General features: G+C 35.8%; 1 protein-coding gene and 1 pseudogene across 36 annotated transcripts in view; one reads left to right on the top strand and one right to left on the bottom strand.

Moving 5' to 3' along the window:
- The window catches only part of SLMAP (sarcolemma associated protein), a 118812-nt gene that overhangs the window by 89592 nt on the left and 16844 nt on the right, over nt 1-12376 (bottom strand). The gene's annotated exons all lie outside the window — the stretch shown is intronic.
- On the top strand, nt 4942-5907 carry LOC109443569 (pyruvate dehydrogenase E1 component subunit alpha, somatic form, mitochondrial; annotated as a pseudogene).

Raw genomic sequence — 12376 nt, 5'->3', positions numbered from 1 at the left:
CAACCTAAATGTCTATTGACTAGACAAATGGATAAAGAAAATGTCTATCGACTGGACAGATATACAATGGAATGTTATTTGCTATTAAAAAGAATGAAATCTTTCTCTTTGTGACAACATGGGTGGACCTTGAGGGCATTATGCTAAGTGAAATAAGTGAGAGAAAGATAAATACCATATGATCTCACTTATATGTGGAATCTTAAACAAACAAAAAAACCCATCCATACAGAGAACAGACTGGTGGTTGCTAGAGGAGGGGCTGGGGGTGGGCTGAATGGGTGAAGGAAGTCAAAAGGTACAAGCTCCAATTATAAAACAAATAAGTCATGAGGATGTGACATACAGCATAGTGACTATAATTAGTAATACTGTACTGCATATCTGAAAGTTGCTGAAAATAGATCTTCAAAGTTCTCATCACAAGAAAAAAAGTTCTGTAACTATGTATGGTGATGCATATTAATTAGACTTATTGTGGGGATCATATTACAACATACATAAATATCAAATTATATTGTAAACCTGAAACTAATGTATATCAATTATACCTCAAAATTTTTAATCTCCCCCCCAAAAAGAAAGAAATGAGCAATAGCTAGAAGGGAAAGGGATCAAAATATACATCGTTTTTTAATAAAAGAAAAAAAAATCACACTCTTTCATACACTAACAAGAATGATCCAGTAAAAGGAGGGGCACGTGGCCCAACCCTGAAGACTCAGGAAAGGCTTCCTGAAGCAACGGTCCCATGCTGAGTCATGAAGTGCGAGACTTAGTCACGATGAGTGGGGAGGACACTGAGACAGCATGAGCAAACGGGGTAAGAAACAACAGAGTGTGTGGGAATGGGGGGTGGGGACATGTGAAGTATAAAACCGGTAACGACAGGAGGTGAAGGTAAGGCAAACAGTCGCCAAGCCTTTTAAGAAGAACCAAGCAGTATGACTATTATCACGTAGGTGGATAGGGGACTTGCCACTCTAGGGGTTTTAGGCAGGGAAGTACTGAGATCAAACGGACATGTCACTGAGGGAGGGAGGGAACGACTTGAGGGGTATCACAAGGCAGGGAGACCACTTATGAGGCTAGTGAAATAGGGAAATAAGGTCCTAAACTAGGACAGTGTTAAAGTAGTGAGAGGGGCTTAGTGACACATCATATGTGCTCAGTGTCGAAGGCAACAGTTTGGAATGTGGGCTACTGGGCGGATGAGAATGCCATTACCTGTTTTTGGAAACATTAATGGGGGGTAGTGAATGATTCAGTTCAGTTTTGAGTATATTGCACTTGGAATCTCTATAGAACATCCATGTGAGTAAATGTAAGAAGGCAGTTGGGTAGAAAACTCAGACCTTAGGGCTCAAGACACCTGAAAGGCAACAGTATTTGGGTGGTTATTAAAGTTATTGTAATATATGAGATGATCCAAAAATAACATGTACAGGGAAACAATGCCTGAACTTTAGAAACACTAACATTTAAGGAGAAATTAGTAGAGAAAATGCTTGAAGGAATTTCAGATAGAACAGTCAGAAAGGTACAAGAAAAATCAGGAAAAGAAACATCCAAAAGGCCAGGGAAACAGCCAAGGGCGAATACCTCTACCAGTCAGTGTAAAAAAGACGATGCTGTAGTGACCTAAATAAACTGGCAGAGATCAGAGGAGATCAAGAAAAGTCAAATCACACAACGGTCTGGACTTTCCAAGTCTGGTGTATAAATTTTTCAGCAATCAGGGCTATCTCTTCCTGAGGTTCTTTTAAGTAGTGAAGCCAATCTGAGTAGAAAAAACTAAAGGGATTAAACACAATTGTACACTATCTATAGTAGAAGATAATTTACGGTTTTAGTAGAAGAGTATGGTTGCTCTATACAAAAAAAATCGGTAATATATTTCTTAATAAGCCGAAAATTGTCAAGCATAATAAAATGAATAGGAAAATGTTTACTTTTTATCTTCGTACTTCTTGTTACACATTTCCTCACCTATGACTTCACATAAACCAAATAACAATATAAAAATCTTATAGCCTTTTATAACAAGGAAAAGTATTTAAGCATGAATGATGTAGAAACATGTAATGCTAGTAATTAGGGAAAAATATTACCAGTACAATAAACATCAGAAATGGAAAGAATTTTTGATGTTGAAAGAGAAACGATAACTTGATAGATATAAGGGGGAAATACAGCACGGGTTAATTCCATTTCTTGACGTTAGGTCTACTTTATCTACTTTATCCCTTTTTCGTAGAGCATTTGTCAAACTAAAAAATCCCTCTTGGACAGCTATACTGTACTGTGTGTACTAACTGGGAGCGACTCCCAAGTGTTCGATCCCACCCACACAGAAGAACTCCACAAGGAAATTTTTAAAAAATCAACAGGAAGCATATTTTCAGATGAGCACCTAAAGAAAAATCAGTAAAACATAGAAAGAACATAACAGAATTATTTACTCCGAATGGGAAAGGTAATAGCATTTTCTTGGAGTGGGGTTGGGGGAAACTCCCAAGGTGTGCGTCATCGGATTAAAGAACAACTGGGTTCAGGATTTAGGCAAAGCTGGAAAAGCAGGATTCATACCTCAGCAGAGCAAACATGCAGCTTTTTAGGCCAGAAAGAAAAAAAGCCGTGTTGGGTTAGTGCCTCTAGAGTTTGGGTGAGTCAGAGACAGAATGGAGAAGAAAGCGCAACCAGATTCAACTTCAGCACATGGGAAAAACGTGCCGTTGTCTTCTTACCTTTTGGTTTATTCCCTCCCTTATTAATCTACTATTAAAACAGTTTAATTACATCTAAGGAAACTAAAATGAAAGTTACCTCAGAATCTGACTTCTCCAAGGATCTGGACAGGCTCTGCCCCATTGCTCTGCATACAGACTAGACCACCACACAAAGCCATCATCACTAGCACTATTTTCTAGCACTATTTTGATTCTGTTAACATAACAACCAATTTGTAAAATATTTATTTCTATGGTTACTAGTTGGCTGAATGGTTATTTACTACATAAATTCATCATGAACAAACGAACTGCTTGTTTCTTTGGCCATATGTTTATCTACAATAATTTTGATGGCCTTCTTTTATTTTGGACAGGGCATTTTGTTATATACAAGGTCTGACAGGTTTGGGAACTTGTTGCAACAATGTTGCTAACCTTTGTTTGATACAAGAGGGATTATTCATTATGAATTTGTACCAAATGGACAAACAGTTAACCAAGTTTACTATTTGGAAGTGCTGAAAAGGCTGCGTGAAAAAGTTGAACAACCCGAACTTTTGCCAACAATTCATGGCTCTTGCATCACAACAATGTACCAGCTCACAGGGCACTGTCTGTGAGGGAGTTTTTGGCCAGTAAACAAATAACTGTATTGGAACACCCTCCCTACTCACCTGACCTAGCCCCCAATGACTTCTTTCTTTACACGAAGATAAAGGAAATATTGAAAGGAAGACATTTTGATGACATTCAGGACATCAAGGGTAATACAATGACAGCTCTGATGGCCATTCCAGAAAAGAGCTCCAAAATTGCTTTGAAGGGTGGACTAGGTACTGGCATCAGTACATAGCTTCCCAAGGGGGGTACTTTGAAGTTGACCATAGTGATATTCAGCAATGAGGTATGTAGCACTTTTCTAGGATGAGTTCATGAACTTAATTGTCACACCGTGTATATTCATTTTTGTCATAATGAATGCACATGATGCCCCATTTCCATTTTTCTTATTTTTCTTGGAACAAAAGTTTTTAATGTTTATTTAGATGTTCATTGATTTTATTTGCCTTCACTTGGTTTTAGGCTGTAGTAGTTATTCATCTACCAACAAATCCTGAAATGGTTTCCATTACTACAGTTATAGTACATATCTCAGAACTTTTCACTTGCCTGGTCTAATCATTCCACTTTAACTCCTTTATATCATTTAATTGTTTTTTCTCAAGTATAATGCTATCATCCATTCTTTAAAAGAAACGTTTTTTGTGGCTAAGTAATGATAGGAAATTTAATGGGTTCCAAGCAATTTTACTCTTAAGTATTTACCCAAGATAAATGAAAGATACAAAGAACTGTACACAAATGTTCCTAACAGCATTTTTCATAATAACCAAAAGTTGGAAGCAATCCAAATGTCCATTAATCACTGAATAAATAAGATATATTAGCAATAAAAGTAAATTAATTATTGATATTCTACAACATAGATGAACCTCAAAAACATAATGCCAATTGAAAGCCACTCACAAATGACTGCATATAGTATGACTTTGTTTACTTGATATTTCTAGAATACGGAAACCTACAGTGACAGAAAGCACATCGGTGGTTGCCTACGGCTAGGTGTGGGATCAAGGACTGAACGTAAATGATGCACAAGGAAATTTTGGGGGGTGATGGGAATGTTTTACAGCTGGATTGTGGTGATGGTTACAAAACCACAGATTTACTAAAAATCATTAACTTTAATTAAACTCAATTTAATTTACTCAATTTAATTTAATTAAACTCAATTTAATTTACAATGGGGGAATGTTATAGAACATAAATTATACCTCAATAAAGCTGTTTTTGAAAAGACAATGAACAGAGGAAAAGAATATATAAGTATATACACACATATTAAGTAATAAAAAGTATGAATAAAGATCTAGGTATAAAGGTATTCAGCAAAGCAAAATTTATAATAGTTTTTAAAAATGGGAACTATGTAAATATTCAACAATGGAAGAATGGTTAAAGAAATTACAGCCCACCCATGAATGAATATTACACAGCCTTAAAAACTGTTTGTGGGCCCGCCACCCAGGTCAGGGCACCTGCACTCAGGAGGAAGATGCTCTAAGAGAAAGATACCGTTTCCTGCACGTCATGGCTAGCGAGTGCTGGTGTTATATCCCGTAACTCTGCAAACGATACTACATTTAAAATGAAGAAATGTGACCTTCATGGGTTGGAAGAGGGTCTTCCCATCACAACAGTGCTCAGCAGAAAAAGGGACTCAATACAAGTTGATACAGACTGTTCGCCAGTGGAGTTAAACAGAAAATTATTCGTGGTTTCGGTCATTGTGTAATGTCAAAAAGCTTCAGGGGGACTTGTGGTCAGGATAAATATCATGGATCATCTCATCACAGCCTATTGGGCTCATGGCTTTAGCTTTATATTAATACTTATAGACCTTCTGAGTCAGAAATGTGCAGATTTTACAGGAGAAAGAGAAGGTTGCCCTGAAGGAAAAGTAGGATCGATGCACATGTACGCCACAAGCATGTACTGGGACAGCGGCATTGTCAGAGCTCAGGTCCCCCTGGGAGCTGGTACTGGTCTGGCCTGTAAGTATGATGAAAAAGAGCAGGTCTGCTTGACTCTATATTTGAAGCTTACAATATGGCAGCTTTGTTACAATCACTGTTTATTTTCATTTGCAAGAATAACCACAATGCAATGGGAACATCTGCTGACAAGAGAGGTAATTTTATTCCTGAGCTGAGGGAAGATGGAATGGATGCTCTATGTGTCCAGGAGGCAACAAAGATTTCAGCTGCTTATGACAGATTTGTAAAGGAGAGTGTGCTGATGGAGCTGCAGACTTACCATCATCAAGGGCACGTGGGAGTGAGCCCAGAGTCAGTTACCACACACGAGAAGAAATTCAAGGAAGAGTGAACTTACTATGCTTCTCTAAAACAGAACAGCACACAGCACTGCCAGTGTTGAAGAATGAAAGGAAACCGATGTTGAAGTACAGAAAGAAATTGAGAATAGGGTTTCGTTTGCTACAGTTGATTCCAAACCATCTTTAGAAAAAATAAGCCATTCCATCTACAGCAGCAACCCACCTTTTGAAGTTTATGGTGCCAATCAGGGAATCAAGTTTAAGCAAATCATTTAAAGGAAGACTGTAAATTTATTATTATGCCTTCACTGGGACATTCACAGTCAACTTTAAGAAACTGTGGTCTCAACTTTAAAAGGGATAAAACCCATAAAAAAACACACAAAAGAATTATGAATGTGTTTATGCTATAAACTATGCTATAAAACTATGCTATAAAATTAAGTTTAAAAAGTTGAAAAAAAATGTAATGGGTTCCAAAGGTCCAGTGGGGCAGTGAAAAGTACATCTTCTTTCCTATGTCTTACAGTTTCCCAATTTCCTTCCACAGAAGCAAACATGTTACCAGTCCCTTCTACATTTTAAAAAAATATGGAATTTTTTAAAACTGAAACAAACCAACACAAAAAGACTGCTCAAAACGTTTAAAGGAAAAACTCATAAATTCTTACATTCAGAAAGAAAAACACAGTTGGAGAAATATAAACACTATGTAATTAACATGACCCAAGTAGTAGAAGATACAAAAAGTATATACTTGGGGCATTTGGAGGCATTGAATTACGTCTCGGGGAAGATAGAATAACATATATGACAAGGAGGACATGTAGGGTAGGAACTCTCTCATATCTATATTTACACAAATAACTCATCCTAAAATAAAATCCAATCCCCAAGGTAAGCAGAGCTCTCCCCTCTTCTGTCATTGAGTCACAAAGCTTTCTTGGGGTGAGTTTGCACATCAAGCCAGAAGACACACCACCTCTCTCTCTCCTGTTAAGATCAGCTAGGTATGTTTTATAAACAAAAGTTGTTATGATTAGAGGAAACTATCCTCTACAATTCAATATAAGTAATAAGTTATATCCCTCACTGTAATAAATTATAGCCCTCACTGTGGCCATCAAACTCCTACCTTTTCCTTCCTGGCAATGTTACTCCATTAAATTTATTTTCTACACAGAAATAAAGTCCCCCTGAGTGGGCTGCCTACTGCAACTACACAATGCAGAAAAGGGGAGAGCTTCTGAAGATCTAAGAATAAATATATATAAATACAACTTTCATTCTTGCCCCTAATGAGAATGAATGCGATTATAAATGGAGGTATCATAGAGTGACATGCTCATAGGCAAAAATTTCCAAAACAATGGAATAGCTGAGTCACTTATTCACTGAAGACTTCATTATCTCATACAGTCAGTGAGAAAATGATGTATTATGAAAGTCATCTATTTCTAGATTCTTTGCTCGGAATTCCAAAATGAATTTCAACATGGATGCTGACTGAAAGTGATTTTCACATACTCAGATTCACCTCTTAAAGCACTTGGTCATGCTCTACCAACTTCTAGCTGAGTTTCTGTTACAATGTTAGCTTTTCCTAGAATAGGCCAGTTAATTGAGGTATAGCATTCCCTTGGGCTTTATGCCATTTCCTAAGTTTAAAATTGAAACATCAGTTGAATATAGGTACAACCTAACAGTCTAGGCAACTTAATTACAGATTAACCTGTACCCATTAGCTTCAGAACAAAAAGTCAGAAAAACTCTAGAAAATCAAGTATGAGATTTTTACTGATGAAAAGGTTTAACAAAATACCCTCATCAATGAGATAACTTAGGGCCCCAAAGAAGCTGCCTGCATAAGAACACGACAAAAAAAAGCAAAGCTGGGGGAGGGGGAGAGGGACTCCAAAATATTCTATTTCACAAATTACTAATAGCCTCCACAATCTCAAAAATATCCAAATAAAAAATTAGCTAAAGTTTCGAATGACAGACACATTTAAGAATCACTCACTTAAATAAAAATATTATTGGCAATTAATGACTGTATTAGAAAGGATTTTAGTCCTCACTGTGTGCCTTTTTTATTAAGTCCTTTACACATCTTAACTCATTTACTTCTCACAACCCCTCTGTGAGGTAATATTATTCCCACTTTATAAACAAGAAAACTGAGGCACAGAGAGAATAAATTACTTGCCAGAAGCCACCAAGCAAAGAGCAGCCAGGATATGAACCCACGCAGTGATCGCCTCAGCTGTAGTTCCTAACTCTCAAATTCTGACCTCCCAGCTTTTAACCACTCTACGCACTGCCTTCTACATTTTAGTCCAATTCATTTTGCAGACGAGGAAAGTATGTCCCCTGAGGAAGAGATAAAATTCATTCAAGACTCAAAATTATTTAATAGCAGGACTAGGACTAAAACTCAGGTTTCCTATTCACATTATGCTTTCCTGTTTCACAGAGGGCTTTCCTCCTCCCATTTAGTGTTTTTCAAAATTAGTTTGTTTTTCTGAGTATAAAATACTTATTGTTGAAATCAAGAGAGTACAATAAAGTATAGAAGAAGTTACAATCACTCCTCCCAGCCCTAAGGACAACCACTCTCAACGGTTTAACATATTTCTTTATATGCATTGCAAGAAAGAGTGACTTGCCCAAGATCACACTACTAGAAAGTGACACAGCCGTTTCACACCAGGCAGTCAGGCTCCAGGAGCCCTGCTCTTAATCACCATGCTGGACTACCTTACTTCTAAACTTTGCAACCATATGAAGTCTCCTAGAAGTTTACTACAAATACATAAAAATCATCTGAGGAACCTGTATTTCAATGAGCATCCCAGGAGATTCTAAAGTGTGAAACCCACTATCCTGATCTGAAAATGTAAAAAGTGAACATTTAATAAACCCTACCCATAAAACCTTTGAGCTGATAAGTTACATTGGTGTCTCAAGTGTAAGGAGACTACTCAAAAATGGTTAAAGTGAATCTCCATGATCCTGTATTAGGCAATGGCTTCTTAGATATGACACCACAAACACAAGTGACAATATGAATTTAAGATCATTAAAAATTATTTTTAAAATTATAACTTGAGCTTCATCAAAATTTTAAAATTTTGTGCTATAAAAGACACCATCAGTACATATACTATTTTATTCCACTTATATGAGGCTCTATAAAATAGGCAAATTTATAGAGCTAAAAAGTAGAAATTGTGGTTATCAGGGGATGGGAAAGGAGAAGAAAGTAAGTTATTGTTTAGTGGGTACAGAGTTTCTGTTTGGAATGATGGAAAAGTTCTGGAAATGGATGAAGGTGATGGTTACACCACATTGTGAACATATTTAAGTATATTAATGTCACTGAACTGTACACTTAAATGGTAAAAATAGTAAATTTTATGCTATATGTATTTTACCATAATAATAATAAAAAGTCACCATGAAGACAATCTATAGAATGAGAAAAAAATATTTGCAAATCATTCATCTGGTAAGGGAATTGTATCCAAAACATACAATGCTAAAAAAGATAAACTAATTTTTAAAACGAGGAAAAGATGTGAACAGACATTTCTCAAAAAATATATATAAATGGCCAATAAGCACACGAAAAGATGCTCAATATTATTAGTTATTAGGGAAATACAAATAAAAAATGAAATGAGATACAACTTCATACTCACTACATGGCTACAATAAAAAAGACAGACAATAAGAAGTGTTGACCAGGAAGCAGAGAAATTGAATCTTTATACACTGCTGGTAGGAATATATAATAGTACAACAACTTTGGAAAATGGTTTGGCAGTTCCTCCAAATGTTAAAAATAAGGTTACGATATAACCCAGCGATTCTACTCCTAGGTATATTACCAAGAGAATTAAAAACATGTCCACACAAAAACTTTTATATGTATGTTCACAGCGGCATTATTCGTAATAGCCAAAAAGTAGAAACAACCAAAATGTCCATCAACTGATGAATACATAAATGAAGGATGGTATACCCACACAATGGGATATTATTTGGCAATAAAAGGTATGAAATACTGATACAAGCTACAACATGGATAATCCTTGAAACACTATGATGAAAAAGCCAGATTAAAAAGGCCACATGTTATATGATTCCACTTATGTGAAATATTCAGATAGACAAATCTATAGAGACAAAAAGGAGATTAGTGGTTGCGAGGGCCTGGAGAGGAGGAAATGGGGAATGATTGCTAATGGGTACAGTTTGTGTGGTAATCAAAATGTTCTGGAATTGAACAGTGGTAATAGCTGCACAATTCTGTGAATATATTAAAAACCACTGAAGTGCACATTTTAAAAGTTAAAAATACGGTTAAGAAATTCATGATAAGGACATAAATTCTGAAATAAAGTGCTTAGAAAAGTCTTTACGGAAACCATAGACAATGGAAACAAAGATGGAGATGTCAAAACTGTCAAAAATTAAGAACTAGGAAAGTACAGTGTCATGCAAACAAGTTTGAAAAGTTCTATTAAAATTCACACTGAGGAAGATGGAAAAGTGAGTTTCCAAGCAGGGAGAGAACAAAAGGAATAACCACCAAAACAAAATCACTCAATGACTTATCTAAGAAGTTCACTTAAAAAATAATTTAAGTGAAGGTTAATCTGTTAGTAAAGAACAAGGTCAAGAAGATACATATATGATCTAAATTTATAACATTAAAGAAGATAAGGTCCGAGTTCACCAAATGCAGAGCACTAGTAATTGAGGGCAAAACTGAAATTTAACCAGAATATGTTGGGGTATTGCTTTTACACAGCAAATTTAATAAACTGAAGTATGTTGGATTCTCTGTCAATAAATCAGAAGCACTCTCACTTGTCCTAAATAGGCTAAGTGGTGATGAAAGGTGGCACACTATACGCTAGAATGTCAGCTCCATGGGGGCAGAGACTTGGTTTTGTTTAACTAGAACAGTGCTTGGCACATAGGAAATGTTCAATAATAATGGCTAAATGAATCGACAGCACTTCAAAATCTATAGATTACTGTGCATATGCTGATATTCACATCCAGATTAGGGAATTCTGCACATCTAGAAATGAAATTTTAATGGGTGAAAAGCCAGACATATCTGAGATCTAAAACTACAGTTTAAGGGAAGAAGAGTTTCCCTCCAAATACCACACAGGCTAGAGGCAGATAAGCCTACATACGAGTTCTGACAATTAAGTTCGCAAACTCGTCCTAGAAAAAATACTACACACCTCACTGCTGAATATCACTACAGTCACCTTCGAAGTGCTCCCCTTGGGAAGCTATGTACTAACGACGCTAGTACCTAGTCCACCCTTCAAAGCAGTTTTGGAACTCTTTTTCTGGAATGGCCATCAGAGCTGTCGTCAGATTACCCTTGATGTCCTGAATGTCATTAAAATGTCTTCCTTTCAATATTTCCTTTATTTTCTGGTAAAGGAAGAAGTCATTGGAGGCCAGATCAGGTGAGTAGAGAGCGTGTTCCAATGCAGTTACTTGTTTACTGGCTAAAATCCCCCTCACAGACAGTGCCATGAGCTGGTGCATTGTGATGCAAGAGCCATAAATTGTTGGTGAAAAGTTCAGGTCGTCCAACTTTTTCACACAGCCTTTTCAGCACTTCCAAATAGTAAACTTGGTTAACTGTTTGTCCAGTTGGTACAAATTCATAATGAATAATCCCTCTGATATCAAAAAGAGGTTAGCAACATTGTTGCAACAAGTTCGCAAACTTAATTGTCAGACCTCGTAACTTTCTTGTGTTGTTAAATGTTTAAACATATTAATAAATTTCCCTTATTTTTTCACATTGTCAGTATAAAAAAATATATAAATGAATCCATACACTTCTAAAGGGTTAACTATTTAAATGGTAAAAATAACTACATACACTTAGAATTAATTATGGTCAAGTTAAAGGAACACAAAGTATAGGAGATAAAATCCCCTAAAGATATGACATAAGTAAAACATAACAAAATCAGTATCTAAAGATCTAAGAAAATATAAAACCTAACTGTTAAAATCTATTCAATATTAACTAAACCTAGAACAATGAACACAGAAGTAGGACAACGTCCCCCACTTTAAAGGAATTCAATTCAGGATATCAGACAAGATAAGGACAATTTCTAACAATGACTGATTCAGCTAATTTACTTGTAAGGTTACATGGAGAATAAAAAAAAGACACATCTTATTTTAAAGCGTTAATACATGTCTAAGAAGTTTCTCTACCTGTCACATAAATAGTGAAATCAATAGCACAAAACAGGAGGTATTTTATATAAAAATACGAGTAATAGGGTTTCATTTAAATATTTAATCAACACAATTAATACAAAATTTTGTTCTTTAAAGCACAGTACTCTATTGTTAGGATAAAGACAGATGTTACTAGTTAGGTCATTTTACCTCACTTTTCTTTTTAAACAAGATACCTGCAGGCAATGGACATGCAATTAAAGCTGTAGTTCAAGTTCAAACAATTCCCTTTGAATACACTAAAAAGATAGCCCACTAAAACTTCCTGTTACACTTCTCACATTTGAAAACTGTTTTAGATTTACCTCTATTAAGGACTTCACTATCAAGCAGGATTTGAAATGAAATGTTTTGCTTTCTATTAATAAATAAATATGTCTTTATATGGATCAGCTTCACCTCCTCTAAAGTTTAGTAAAGAACATAAATTGGTTCAAATATGAGA

This window comes from Rhinolophus sinicus, linkage group LG10 (assembly GCF_036562045.2).
Source record: "Rhinolophus sinicus isolate RSC01 linkage group LG10, ASM3656204v1, whole genome shotgun sequence".
Taxonomy (NCBI): Eukaryota; Metazoa; Chordata; class Mammalia; order Chiroptera; family Rhinolophidae; genus Rhinolophus; species Rhinolophus sinicus.
This window is presented reverse-complemented; position numbering and strand designations above follow the sequence as displayed.